Source organism: Pygocentrus nattereri, chromosome 27, assembly GCF_015220715.1.
Source record: "Pygocentrus nattereri isolate fPygNat1 chromosome 27, fPygNat1.pri, whole genome shotgun sequence".
Lineage (NCBI taxonomy): Eukaryota > Metazoa > Chordata > Actinopteri > Characiformes > Serrasalmidae > Pygocentrus > Pygocentrus nattereri.
In genome coordinates this window covers 27,583,296-27,597,875 of record NC_051237.1, presented here as the reverse complement: position 1 = coordinate 27,597,875, position 14,580 = coordinate 27,583,296, and the positions used below count along the sequence as shown (strand labels likewise).

General features: G+C 44.4%; 1 protein-coding gene across 2 annotated transcripts in view; it reads left to right on the top strand.

Annotated features, from left to right (window-relative positions):
• The window catches only part of sema4ab (sema domain, immunoglobulin domain (Ig), transmembrane domain (TM) and short cytoplasmic domain, (semaphorin) 4Ab), a 76,465-nt gene that overhangs the window by 37,484 nt on the left and 24,401 nt on the right, over positions 1-14,580 (top strand). The gene's annotated exons all lie outside the window — the stretch shown is intronic.

The window sequence follows — 14,580 nt, the reverse complement described above, 5'->3', positions numbered from 1 at the left end:
AAAGCCCCTCAAATGAACAGAACGTGTGTTTTATGATCTCCACATTTCACTACATGCTCACAATTTACTGCTAAAGGCCAAAAATCTCCGCCGCTCTTTGTGTTGTTCTCTAAAAGTGATGTTTCCAGAGCAGATCACGGAAGAGACGCCGTCTGTTTATAGTTTAGAGCCCAGATTTGGGGAAAAACGGGTCGACTTTCAGTAGAAAAACAAAGTTCAGCTTCTTTTATTATAAGGGTTTAAAATGACGTCACCGTCTATTAGACTGGAGAGAAGAGCTACAGCCTCACACGACGCCCAGCTTCTGAATGGAGCTTATGGAGTATGAACGTTATGGAGAACAGGACCGAGTGCGGTTTGGACCCACCGGTGGTCCCGAGGAGCTGGAGAGGTTAATTGAATTTTTAATGTTTTTAATTAACATTACACACAAAAAAGATGAAGTGGTTCCAGTCAGGGCCGCAAAGTTACTGACTGCTCTAAACCAGGCAGCCGTTAAAGTCGAGCTCTCGTAATGAGGCACATCAGACTCTTAACAGCACCATCAAATCTGTGGCAGCCATGTGTGCCCGTGTAGGTGTTGGCAGTATATCGCTATTTATCATTACCTCAACAAGCTGTTGTGAGCATATTGCGGATATCTCCAGTACTTAAAAACAGTGATCAGCTGCGAGTTTAATCACAGAGGCAGGGTAATTAAAATAATTCTGAATTAATAGTGAAATGCGTCTCAGTATCGTGTTCATTTATCTTAAAAACGTGGCTGTATTTCATTCTTGCCATCCTGTCCACTCCTACACCAACAGCAAATTTGGGTTAGAACTGTGGAAACTGTTTTATTGAAGCAACCTGCAGCTTTCTGACCCCCCCCCCACACACACACACTTCAAAGACTACCCCTTCAAATATTTGGAGCCAGTGCTGAGAAAACCTTTGGTTTCGCAATTCCCGCAATTCCTCAGCGCTGTGCTGGCTTTCACATCCTCATTCTGAAGAGGCCTCACCACAGTGACCAGTTTAGCTGGCTCTGTCAGTACAGGTCCAGCCGAAAGCTCCGAACACTGCTGTTCAGGGCAGGATTTTCCTTATTTTTTATTGTTTTCCACATTTTAGGATAAAAGTGACACAGGCACTGTGAAGCAACACGAGTGGAATGATGCAGTGACCAAACAAAGTAATGAAACCGGGCTGTCTTCTGTTTTCGGGTCTTCTAAAAAGTACCCGGACAGTTTTGAACGGTCTCTGGCGTTCTCTCCAGAGAGCGGCTTCTCGAGAGGCTTTTCTGACAGAACTACATATGATCCGAATGCTCGTATGTCGTATCTCCATTTTTGTCGTTTTTCAGTTTTTTACATATTTTGAAAACACCTGTTGTCCTTTAGATCGTCTGTAAATTTCATGGTGAACGGACCAAAAGAAACGACCCAGAATGACTTGGAAAGACGTCTGGTTCCATTGACTTACATTGAAAGTGAAGTAGGTTTTCTCCCTCTCCTGTAAAGTCACTATTTTGGAAATACAGGGTTTTATTCCGACAACTTTAGATCGATATAAAGAGCAACAAACGCAATGAGAGACTGATGTAGTAAGTGTGGCCGGTGCTCTTAGTCCAGTCAGCAGATCTTATCTCTGGACCTCACTATATTTGTGTAACTGCCTTAGAAAAGGGTTCTTTAGTAAAGAAAATGGCTCTATATAGAACCCAGGACACTCACAGAACCCCTTGCATGTTTAAAGGGTTCTTTGCATCATGAAATGGTTCTTCCTATTGATGGAGAATGGGCATGAATGTGCCGCAGATGGTTCTCTATAGAACCTTTTTGAAAATGATTCTATATAGCATCCAAAAGGGTTCTACTACTGTTACAAGCTTGACGTCGTAACAAGAGAAGAACCCTTTGGGTGCTATATCAAACCATTTACAGCACGTCCCTGTCAGTCTGAAGAGCCCCATCACCATGCAAATAACGCCTTTAATCATGCGAAGGGTTCTCTTAGTGTTCATGGTTCTATAGAGAACCAGCTTCTTAACAAAAGAACTCTTGAAGAAAGACTATCGAATCAAATTTGTAGTGTTGGTGTTGTTCTTGAGCTTAAAATGACTTTAGGAAAGACATTTGTGGGTGATCGTTGCAGGTTATCACTTTCAGGGTCTTTTTATTCAGTCATTAATGTGATATGTGCTTTTGGAGTATTGATATTGTGGAGGGCTGTGATATGCAAATGAGCTCTATAATAAATGATGTGACTCAGACCTTCTAGATCTGTTTCTGTGTTGTTTATGACTTAAGGTGTTGGCTTTGTCCAACAAATGTTACGGTTCTTGATCATAATAATGCAGTCTGAGCTTTAAAGGGGAATTCCACCAATTTCCCAAAATTTCTTCATAATTCAGTGATTTAAATGGTCACTGAGCGTGGTTTGGTAGGGATGAGTGGTTGAAATGGTTTATCACAGAAAACTGACACTTTCTTCACAGTGGTGGCAGCAGGAACCAGAGGGTTGCAGTGAGCCCACACACACACACACACACACACACACACACACACACACACACACACACACACACACACAGTCCACCTTGTAGATGTAAAGTCAGAGACGACAGCTCATTTGTGTTGGTCATCCTCTAGTCCTTAATCAGTGGTCACAGGACGCTGCCCTCAGGACGCTGTTGGCTGGATATTATTGGTTCTCAGTCCAGCAGCGACACTGAGGCGTTTAAAAACTCCAGCAGCACTGCTGTGACTGATCCACTCGCACCAGCACAACACACACTAACACACCACCACCACGTCAGTGTCACTGCAGTGCTGAGAATGACCCACCACCCAAACAGTACCTGCTCTGTGAGGGTCCATGGGGGTCCTGACCACTGAAGAACAGGGTAACAGAGTATCAGAGAAACAGATGGACTACAGTCTGTAACTGTAGAACTACAGAGTGCAGCTATACGGTCAGTGGAGCTGATAAAGTGGACAAGGTGGTGCTTGTGATCTTATGCCTGTATATTCCTTACAAAGCCCTGCATCTCATGAAAGAATTAAAATGTATGTTTTAAACTAAAATCTGATCTGAAAAGATCATAAAACAGCGTCTCAGTCATCAGGCAGTGAATTCAGAACCAGTTCCTGTAGGAACTTTCTGAAAGGAGCTTTTAGAGGGACGTCTGGTTCCCATCACCACCACTGTGAGCAGCTCTGACTCGGAAAGTTTCTCTAGAACGTGAAGACGGGGGAGGCAGTTGATCTACTGATTAGTCAGCTGTTGCTGGTTAGAACGTGTACAGCCCAGAGTGGGTAGGAGTTCTCCTCCAGGAGTTGGCCTGAGGCCCATCCTGATGGTCGGAGTGAGGGGGAGGAAGAGGAGTGCGAGGAGGAAGAGTGCTGACGTCTGGTCAGCCGAGCAGGACCTGAGGGAGGACAGCTGGTAAGCTCCAGCTCAGCTCTGCAGATTAGGCCTGTGGAAGGGGCAGTGAGTGCACGCCGGTGGATGTTTAAAACTCCCACAGCATCATAATCTAAACAAACGTGGGCTTTATTGTCCTGTTATTTGGTCATGTTGTCCAGCCCTGGTTTAATGAGAGAGGGTTTTCCCTGTTATGCATAATAAAGGTCAAGTTGAAGTTGAAGGAGAGGCTCTGTTATGGTTCTCAGGCTGGTTCTCCAGCGTCCACTGTAGAAGATGTGACTGATGTTGCAGCGCTGAGCCACAAAACCCTCAGAACGTCTTCTAAGAGCTCTGAGCTTTTTCAGTCTGCGCTGCCAGACTGTTTGTTGTTTATAGACGGTTCCGTTGAAACCCTTCATGCTATTCTCAGAAGAGGCTTTGATCATTATGTTGCTCGGCAACTGCAGCATACTGTCAACCGGCTGACTTGCTTGGTGCAAGAATTGTTTACTGCGAATATTATTCATAGTCAGTTGGATCATTTGTAGAATGTTGAGATATTTGATCATATAAGTGCCTTATGGACGTATACAGACGCAGAATTCCATGGTCATTCAGAGGGTTTGGTGTGAAACGGTTCAGACGTCTTTACAGTGGTGGTGATGGGAACCAGGCGTCGCCATGACTACAACACAGATATAGACACTTTATTTACCATCCAGAACCACCAGAGAACCTACACGAGTCTTCTGAGCTCATATGGAATGTTGATGTTTAATGTTGAATGTTTAAATTATTTTATTATTTTAGTGCTAATTACTTTTAAGTATTATTATAATTCTAAAATAATTACAATATTAATTTTATAAACTCCCAAAAAGACAGTATTCTCAACGATAAAAAGAATATAAATATTCTCAAGTATATAAACAGCGCAAAAAAAATAAATAAAACAATAATAGTAATAATAATAAGATATAACGATTATTTTAATTGTTTAATTTTTATGTAATAATGAAAGAAATTGTGCAGTTCTTTGTGACTCCCTTGTAAGGGCTGACCGTGCGAACTCCGAGTGCTGATACCATTGAGGGCTTGTGACGCTGCTGTTGTGCAGTGAGTGGACAGGCGGTGTTGGTGTTGCTCTCAGGTGAGGAGAATGACCTGCCGGTCCACCCTGAGCTTCTCTCAGGGTCTCAGTCGGCTGCTCAGGGACGCTTTCATGCATGATGTCATTGCACTTAAAAGCCCTTTAAACTGCTGCTCTTTTCACAGCTGCTGCTTTCCAGCTGTTTCCTTTTTCAGAAACTAGGTTTCAGTTCAATTCAACTTTGTCATTATACAGTACAGCGTAGTTCAGTATAACAAAACACTATGGGGCCACTTTTCCAGTGCAGTAATAAAAGATGCGTAGTAAACAGCGCAGAGACTAAAGACAGTAAAAGACAGACAATGTGCGGTCAGTAGGTACGAACGTAGACAACATGTGCGTAGGCTGGTGTTACAGGTGTGTTGGACGTATAGACAGTTAGTGCATAGTCAGATATTCAAGTGTATCAGGTATAGAGACAGAAATGTGCTGGTGAACTGCAGTCCAGTAAATGCAGAAGTACTAATGGTGTAAACAGTGATCTGTATATAAAGTGTACAGTGCAGCAGCATGATGTTCAGATAACATCTTAAATAAACAGCAACAGTATAAATATATAAATATACTAGAAATAAGGCCAGAGATGAAGTGCACAGCATACAGTCCTCTGAGCTGGTGGAACTCAGTGTGCTGGGTGGTCAGTAGTGAGCTGGTGGAGCTCAGTGTGTAGTGTGCTGGGTGGTCAGTAGTGAGCTGGTGGAGCTCAGTGTGTAGCGTGCTGGGTGGTCGGTAGTGAGCTGGTGGAGCTCAGTGTGTAGCGTGCTGGGTGGTCGGTAGTGAGCCGGTGGAGCTCGGTGTGTAGTGTGCTGGGTGGTCAGTAGTGAGCTGGTGGAGCTCAGTGTGTAGTGTGCTGGTGTGCTGGGTGGTCAGTAGTGAGCCGGTGGAGCTCGGTGTGTAGTGTGCTGGGTGGTCGGTAGTGAGCCGGTGGAGCTCGGTGTGTAGTGTGCTGGGTGGTCAGTAGTGAGCCGGTGGAGCTCGGTGTGTAGTGTGCTGGGTGGTCAGTAGTGAGCCGGTGGAGCTCGGTGTGTAGTGTGCTGGGTGGTCAGTAGTGAGCCGGTGGAGCTAGGTGTGTAGTGTGCTGGGTGGTCAGTAGTGAGCCGGTGGAGCTCGGTGTGTAGTGTGCTGGGTGGTCAGTAGTGAGCCGGTGGAGCTCGGTGTGTAGTGTGCTGGGTGGTCAGTAGTGAGCCGGTGGAGCTCGGTGTGTAGTGTGCTGGGTGGTCAGTAGTGAGCCGGTGGAGCTAGGTGTGTAGTGTGCTGGGTGGTCAGTAGTGAGCCGGTGGAGCTCGGTGTGTAGTGTGCTGGGTGGTCAGTAGTGAGCCGGTGGAGCTCGGTGTGTAGTGTGCTGGGTGGTCAGTAGTGAGCCGGTGGAGCTCGGTGTGTAGTGTGCTGGGTGGTCAGTAGTGAGCCGGTGGAGCTCGGTGTGTAGTGTGCTGGGTGGTCAGTAGTGAGCCGGTGGAGCTCGGTGTGTAGTGTGCTGGGTGGTCAGTAGTGAGCCGGTGGAGCTCGGTGTGTAGTGTGCTGGGTGGTCAGGCTGGTCAGTAGCAGACTGTAGTGTTGTTGTTAAGCCGATGTGATCAGTTTGACAGCTCGGGGGATAGAACCTGTTCCTGAACCTGGTGGTTCTGGCTCGGATGTTCCGGTACCTCTTTCCGGATGGCAGAGGATGGAGCAGGGGGTGGCTGGGATGTGTGGGGTCCGAGGACATGTCGATGGCTTTCCTCTCACGTCGGTTATCAAACGTTTATTTTTTGGTGACTACATTATGTTGGTTATATACTATACACAGAAAGCACTGTGCTGATCCGTGTAGACTGGCCTGCGTCATCACCGCGGGAACGGCTCACAAACGCCGTGTGCTGGGCCGCGTATTGAAAGGGCTCATACAGCAGCTGAAGAGAGGGAGAGCATGTTGTCATTTAATGCCCGGTGCCCAAAACAAGGCCGTTTTCTCAAGAATATAAACACTGCGGCGCACAGTTTGTTGGCTCAAAGGCAGTTTGTTGGTTTAAAGAGGACCTCGAGTTCCGGGTGATCTACTACTGTGGAATCGGACCACTTTTACAAAGGAAGTTAAAATGAAAGGGAGGTGGAAATTCAAGTGCATCCTGTTTGGATATCAGGGAAGACGCTGGATCTCTTTGGCGGAGTGAATGTGGTGTAACTCTGATAAAACAGCTTTAAAGTAATTCTCATTAACATCCGTTTAAATAAGCGAAGTAAGCAGCAGGCGCTGTCCATTCGGCCCCAGCTCACATCGTGTGGAGTATGTGTAGTTACATCGCACGTTATAGTGTAGTTTCATCACATATACTGAATATATTTACAGCGTATATATTATAGACGGTTTAGTTACGTCACACGTAGTATAGTTACTTAATGTATGTTTTAGTGTAGTTTCATGATGATGTAATACAGTAAAATCATATATTCTATAGTCTTATAGTACATCAATGAATACAGTGTAGTAAATTGTATCACTCAGTTACATTTTCATATATTCTAATACAGCTACATCACCAACATGTCAGTGGCAGTGTGTGTAGTACAGTGTGACGCAGTTTTCACTCGGTGGGAGAGAATCTCTGGTGATGTGCGTGTGCAGGCCCTCAGAGGAATGCACTAAATCCTCACGTCTGCATACTTCAGTTGCGCAACGTTACCCCTCGTGTTCCCTTTTCCAAAACACTACTCCCAGAAGTTGGATTCAGAGAGCTTGTCAGAGTGTTTGCACTGCAGCAAACGCAGTTCAGCAACTTTTCCAGCTTAAGACTGGGCAGAACGGCAAAAACAGAATAAAGTGCTCGCAGTGTTTATTTTTTCTGGCTTCGGCTGAGTTAGAATGGATGAGAAGGAGGCAGTAGTGCTACGCGTGAAAAAGAATATATACCGAAAACGGGACTTTACTTTTCATGTTCAACATTTCATGTGGTGCAGTTAAAGGTCCAGTTAAACGGCCTGATCGCGCTCTGTTCTGAATGAATCACGCCGTACTGCCGATAACGTACCGTCACCTGTACTGTAATTTCTCTGTCATCAATCGTTGTTATCGTCATGTTGTCCAGCCGTACTCCAGCTTCTCAAAAACAATGTGATCATAGGCCAAGTTCATGTTAAGTGACATACAAAACTCGGTACACCTGGACTTCAGGTGCGATGTGTCAATGTCCGCATTTCTAGAAAAAAATAATCTGGTTTATTATACTAGCAAAAATAGAAAGTATGACGCGCACACACTCCGGACATCCAGTCCTTACCCGTCTGTCACCACGATGTAAACATGACTTCATTCCTCTGCTAAAGAAGCCCCGAGATGAACATATGAAATTGGAAGTCGGAACTGTTTTGGAGCAACTCTTATACAGTAATTCAGCTCGTCATGTTTGGAGAAAGTGCGGTTGTGTGTTTGGTCCCAAGAACATCCACAGTGAAGCATGGCGGTGGGAGCATCGTGATATGAAGCTGCAGCTCCAAACTGTCATGTTCTCCATAACGTTCATACTCCATCAGCTCCATTCAGAAGCTGGGCGTCGTGTGAGGCTGTAGCTCTTCTCTCCAGTCTAATAGACGGTGACGTCATTTTAAACCCTTATAATAAAAGAAGCTGAACTTTGTTTTTCTACTGAAAGTCGACCCGTTTTTCCCCAAATCTGGGCTCTAAACTATAAACAGACGGCGTCTCTTCAGTGATCTGCTCTGGAAACATCACTTTTAGAGAACAACACAAAGAGCGGCGCAGATTTTTGGCTCTCAGCAGTAAATCATAAACATATAGTGACATGTGGAGATCATAAACACACGGTCTGTTCATTTGAGGGGAATTTTACAAATAAATAAGTAAAAAAACAATAGTGAATAATTTGCCTCACGATTTGGACATGAAAATTCAGATGGACGAACCAAAACACCCCCTGGAGAATACGAGGTTGATACCGGAGCATTATACACAGTCTAGGGAACATGAATGGAGTGATATTAGGGATATGGGCAAATCTTTGTTTATGATTATGAGTGCGTACTTTTTTTTATTGATGTTTTAAGTACAGAGACATTCTGTGTGTCTATTTGAAGTGGATATATCCCCTGGAAAAACATGAAATAACAACAAACAAAAGTATCTTTACACTCCCCTCTTTGTGTTTGTTGTGTGCTGTTCAGCTCATGTGCTTTGGCTGGAAATGTTGTGGAAATATGTTTCAGGTTTTCGTTCCGCCGTCACGGCCTGAGCTTCGCCTTAAAAACGGGCCCCTAAACGTCTGTTAAACCAGTCTGCCTTCTGCCGATTTGGCTGAGAAGACGCGGCCGAATTCACGATCTGTGTATAAATAACGATAAAGGTTAAGTTGACGTTGAAGACGGGGCTGTAAGGCGAGGCTTAGGGGCTCTGTATTGTTCTCACGCTGCTTCTTTTTGAGCGTCCACAGCAGACGAAAGGCCGTGTGGGTGATACAGCAGCGCAGGGCCACAAAAACCTCAGCACGTCTTGTAAAAGCTTTGAGCTTCTTCAGTCTGAAACTTTCCCCCCACATCCTCTACTAAAAATACCCGCCTCACGTCCTCAGACAAAGCAACACCTCTTCCCCGAACTTGACCTGCAGCTCGCTGTGCAGAGTTCGAGGCCTGGCGAGTGCAGCCGGTACCTTCACCGCTGCGTTGCTCCGTCTCCGTTAGATGCTGCGTCTCTGTGTCTCTGTATGTTTCTGTTCATTGACCCATGCACTGGCTTTTTACTCCTCTCTGGTTGTGAGTAAGATGCTTTATTAAATTCCTCTACTTTTATGGTGGTCTACAGTACTGTGCAGATGATTTTAGCTCCCTGAAAATGATATTGTTATGTTTACCTGGGCAGTAAGTGTTAATTTGCTTATATTATGTAATAGAATGAATGAAAGGGTCGTTAAGGCAAAGCAGAGTGGTGGTCTTATGAAGCTCGGTGTGTGTTTTAACCGTTTTAACCCGATAAAAAGCCCAGTTTTATTTGTAGTTATTAGATAACAACCGATCTGGTAAATCAGGTGCTTGTTGTAGAATGTGCCCGATCTGTATGATGACCGTTCAGCAAGAAGTCAAGGACAAAACTTGGGTTCGAAGTAGTTCACTTACTGTTTTGAAAGCGAGAAATTCATGTCATATCTTTACTGTATTTATGTTTATTCGCAAAAGCACACTACTAAGATAAAAAAGACGTTTATTATAATACACAGTACTGTGGAAAAACTCTGAGACCACCTTTATGTAATTGCTAGTTGAAGCACCTGCTAAGTACAACCTAAGATGTTTGTGAGGAGATCAGATGTACGGTAAGACAGGAGCTTCCAACGTTGGACTTCAAAACAATGATTAAAAGATACAGAGAGAGGCCCAGTCCCGTTTCACCCCTCGCCCCTGCCACTCAGCCCTACCCCTCGGTTTGCACGTTCACCTCTAGGGGTGGGGTGTCCTGATTCTAGTTGAGATAGACGGGTAGGGCAAAGTGCTAGAGCTACATGACCCTCCAAACGGAGGTCTTTCAGAGACGCGCTCCAGGTGTAACGAGGGGAAGAGGAAAACCGACGAGCCGGAGCACAAGAGACCAAAGAAACCCACGGATGTGAGAATTTTCTCTGTCAAAGTTACAATAAACACTTTTATCTGAGTTTAAAGTTGTTTCAGTGTATTTTGGTCCTTTTCTTCATAACAAGCATAAAAAACACTAATAGTAGACTAATGTCTGGGTAATACTGTAATAAAGGTGAACGTGACCCACTGAAGACTGAAAGATGTGGTATACGCTCACCGGCCACTTTATTAGGTATTGCTAGTTAAAGGTTGGACCCCCTTTTGCCTTCAGAACTGTCTTAATTCTTCATGTCAGACTTTCAACAAGGTGTTGGAAACGTTCCTCAGAGATTCTGGTTGGTTATTTGAGTTCCTGCTGTCTTTCTATCATCTGGAACCAGTCTGCCCATTCTCCTCTGACCTCTCACATCAACAAGGCATTTTCGTCCACACAACTGACCGCTCACTGGATGTTTCCTCTTTTTCTGACCGTTCTCTGTGAACCCTAGAGATGGTTGTGGTGAAAATCCCAGCAGATCAGCAGTTTCTGAAATACTCAGACCAGCCCGTCTGGCACCAACAACCACGCCACGTTCAAAGCCCCTTAAATCCCCTTTCTTCCCCATTCTGATGCTCGGTCTGCACTTCAGCAGGTCGTCTTGACCACCTCTACATGCCTAAATGCAGTGAGCTGCGGCCGTGTGATTGGCTGATCAGCTATTTGTGTTAACGAGCAACTGACCTAATAAAGTGGCCGGTGAGTGTTTGGTAGGTGAGGTATTGAGGGTTTAATGAGCATCTGTGTGGAAATGATGTGCGTATCTGAAGTCATTCAGGGAGGAAGCCTCTGCCAGGTAAACAAGTAAAGAAAGCTCTAAGCAGAATTGGCGCTTAAGTCAGTAGTTCTGCAGAAGTGGTCAGCGCTGAGCTGGAAAGCGCCGGCCACTTCTGTGGAAGTATTGTCTTAACGTATCAGCAAATCTCCTAAACCAATAACGCTCAGCCGTAGCACGACTGCCGTGGTCTGAAAGCGCAAGCTGTGCGTTTTAAGGCGGTTTGGTCTTTCAGAGGTTGAGGCAGTGCGTTTTCCCTTCCTGTTTCAAAGTCACTGAGGTTGGCATCCTTGAACGTGACCGTGGGAGCAGTCCACCCTGCACATCAAAAGTTTGGGGACACCCAACTTTTGCAATATGTTCTCTTTGTAGTCTTGCAATAACGTGCCAGGGTCGGGTTGTTTAGAGGAAAGCAGTACCTCACCTGTAAATATTGGCGACAGTATTTGTGAATTTTGGGCAAAAAAAAAAAAAAAGTTCCAGTAAATGCTTCCGACAGTAGTTTGGAAGAGAAAACTGTCGGATCATTAGTTAAACCTGCTCTTCATACCGAGAGAGACGCTTTGATGAATGTGACGCTCAGTGTTTATGATAAACACATCAGAATGGATTACTTTCTTAATTCGCTGAAGAAACTGCAACAAAATGCAAATTTAATAATAATCTGACATGTTTAAAGAACATGGTTCTATATAGAACTGTGAGCACCCAAAGAGCCCTTTGCGTCATGAAATGGTTCCTCAGATTGTCATAAGGCCGGTTCCCTAACCTCCAGCCCACGTCTCCCCACCCCCCCCCCACCCCCCCCCGTTGTATATGGTTCTATATAGAATTTTTTTCTGTATAGCAACAAAAAGTGTGTTTGAGTCTCACAAGCTTGCCAAGAAAGCCAAGTCTCTGCTCAGTAAAACAGCAGCTGTGAGCTTCAGCGCTGACCTGGCCTAAAGAAAACCTCAGGGTTGTTCAGTTTGACCTCGTCGGACACAACATTCCGCGGATTTCTGCTCGGAGTGAGTGACTTTCTTTTCTCGGTGAAGGGAGAGGCCTGAGAACGCGCCACTGTCTGTAGTGAGCAGATCCAGCAGATGGAGATCAGGTCAGAAAGCTGTAGTGTCTCTCTTGAAGTCTCATGCTTCTCTTTCTGACCCAGTGGCCCCTTGAGCGCGGTCAGTTTGTTCACACAGTGCATGTAAGCACCCACACACACACACCCACACACACCCACACACACACACACACACACACACTCACACACTCACACATGCATGCAATTTCTTTCCTCTAAACTGAACAAAAAAAAAAACATGTAGTTTTGGTTCATGAGGTTAAAATTTGGGTTTACATATGTAATTATGTGTGTGTGTGTGTGTGTGTGTGTGTGTGTGTGTGGTTCCTGCCTTTCGCCCAGTGAGTGCTGGGTTAAGCTCCAGCTCCACCCCATGACCCAGAATGATATAACATATATATATATATATATATATATATATATATATATATATATATATATATATATATATATATATATATATATATATATAATGTGTGTGTGTGTGTGTGTGGTTCCTGCCTTTCGCCCAGTGAGTGTTAGGTGAAATCCGAGGGCCAAGAGAGCGTTTCTATTTAAATAAGCCGAAACGTCTACAGCAAAATAGCCACTTGTAGTGAACCTTCAAATATGGCGTGTGAGTGTTTGATATATTTAGGCTACGTTAGATACAGATAAACATTAAATCTCTTGAAATGCCCCCAGGCAGAAGTTCTTTAAACCTACCTGTGCGCTTGAACTCGTTTCTTTAATTCTTAATCCGTTTCTGAGCTGCTGAGTGTTTATAGTGTGTATGTTGGGTGAACTGCAGCTGAACGTGTTGAAACGCAGCCGGTTTGTTTGGTTTTATGACGTGGGCAGAAGAGAGATTGTTGCTGAGATTGGGGTCTCAGTAGAAATGATGTTGCAGTGCATGCTGGGGATTGTAGTGCTGCTGGACTGGATTGTGCCCCGGGCCCAGGCCTTGTGTTTGACACACAGGTTCTAGAGAAATTCTTCATTAAAATTTGCAGAAAAACTCTGAAGTGTGTTCTCTGTTGAGGTCATTTGACCAGGGATGCCCAAACTTTTGCGTGTGTGTGTGTGTGTGTGTGTGTGTGTGTGTGTGTGTGTGTGTGTGTTAAATATCTACTAATATTTACACACGTGATGTTTTCCCTTATTGAAAACTGACGGAAGACCTTTGATCTTTGGTATTAAAAACATTGGTGAAGCCAGACCTCATCAAACTTTCCAGCGTCTGTGTAAATGCCGTGTCAGCGCTCCCTATCGGAGCTGCACGCCACCTCTGGGCGCATGACGGGATTCAGGCTGTTGGCGAACACTGCAGCGAATTAGTCAGGTTTAATTTTTCTTTGTGTGTTTGTGTTTGTGTTTACTGTCGGCCTCGCGCTCCGACGCTTGGTTTGTCGAGTGGAATTTGAGGCTGGTTTAAATTTGTCTAATGACCTCAAGCTGCGTATCAGCGAAACTGCTCTCTCTTCCTCGTCCTGTGGCTCGCTGTTAGTTCAGATCCCCGTGAAAGATTATGATGGTCAGACGTTCCTGGTGGATTTCAGACGTTCCTGGATTTCAGATGCCACACATTTTCCGGTCTGTATTCTGTGAACACATGAACTGCAGGGCTGGGGTTAAACACTTTAGGGATCCCCTTCAGCAGGTGGTTATTCATAAACGTTACCTGATGGTTGTGAAAAGGCCAGTAGAGTTGATGTGAATGAAACGTGGCACCGGATCCCGATCAGCTTCTGTCCATGGTGAACAAACAGGCGTGGAGAAATCTTACCAGGTCGGGATCTGTGCTCTGTTTCACTCGTACTATAGAATTTCTCATAGTCAGCGCAATATTCAGCAACTGTACTGAGATATTAATACTTACTTAGCTACATTGCCCTGTAGCTCTGGGCCAAAAGCTTTCGTGAAACTAAATTGCACTTGAGTTGCAGAATGTAAGGCGCCCCGCAACTCACTTGAAACTCAGCGTCTCAACTTGCGAGGCAAGTTGAATCAGTCAATGGAATTGATTTAAATGAATTGAATTAATGTACAAGCTTATTTACTGGGTGCTTGGAAAGGTGACTGTTTTTGTTTGTCCTGTAATTGTCAAGTTGCGTGGGAGTTAACTTGCATGCAACTACATGCAAGAAAGTTTGCATCTGTCCGTGTCCAGTACAGTCGGGAAGATTTCTGTACAGTCGGGAAGATTTCTATATCTGTGTTCTGTCCCTGAGAACAGTCCCTGAGTTGTGTATATACTGTGTGTGTGTGTGTGTGTGTGTGTGTGTGTGTGTGTGTGTGTGTGTGTGTGTGTGTGTGTCAACCAACCTTTATTTTGACTTGGAAGTACATTGAGGGCAACCCTCGTAAAAATAGATAAAAATAAAACTTGAGGTTTAAATAAGAGATTAAGATCAAAAGAAAATAAGAGATTAGTAACGTAATAATACAATAATACAAATGAAAAAGTAATGATACAAAACTATTAAAAATAGCTAAGAGCTAAGAGAAGAACTAAAACAAAAAATAAAAGTTAAAAACAAATAAGATTAAGTAAAAGTAAATTGTGTGTGTGTGTGTGTGTGTGTGTGTATATATATTCGTTTTTTCTTCTTAGATATTTATATATT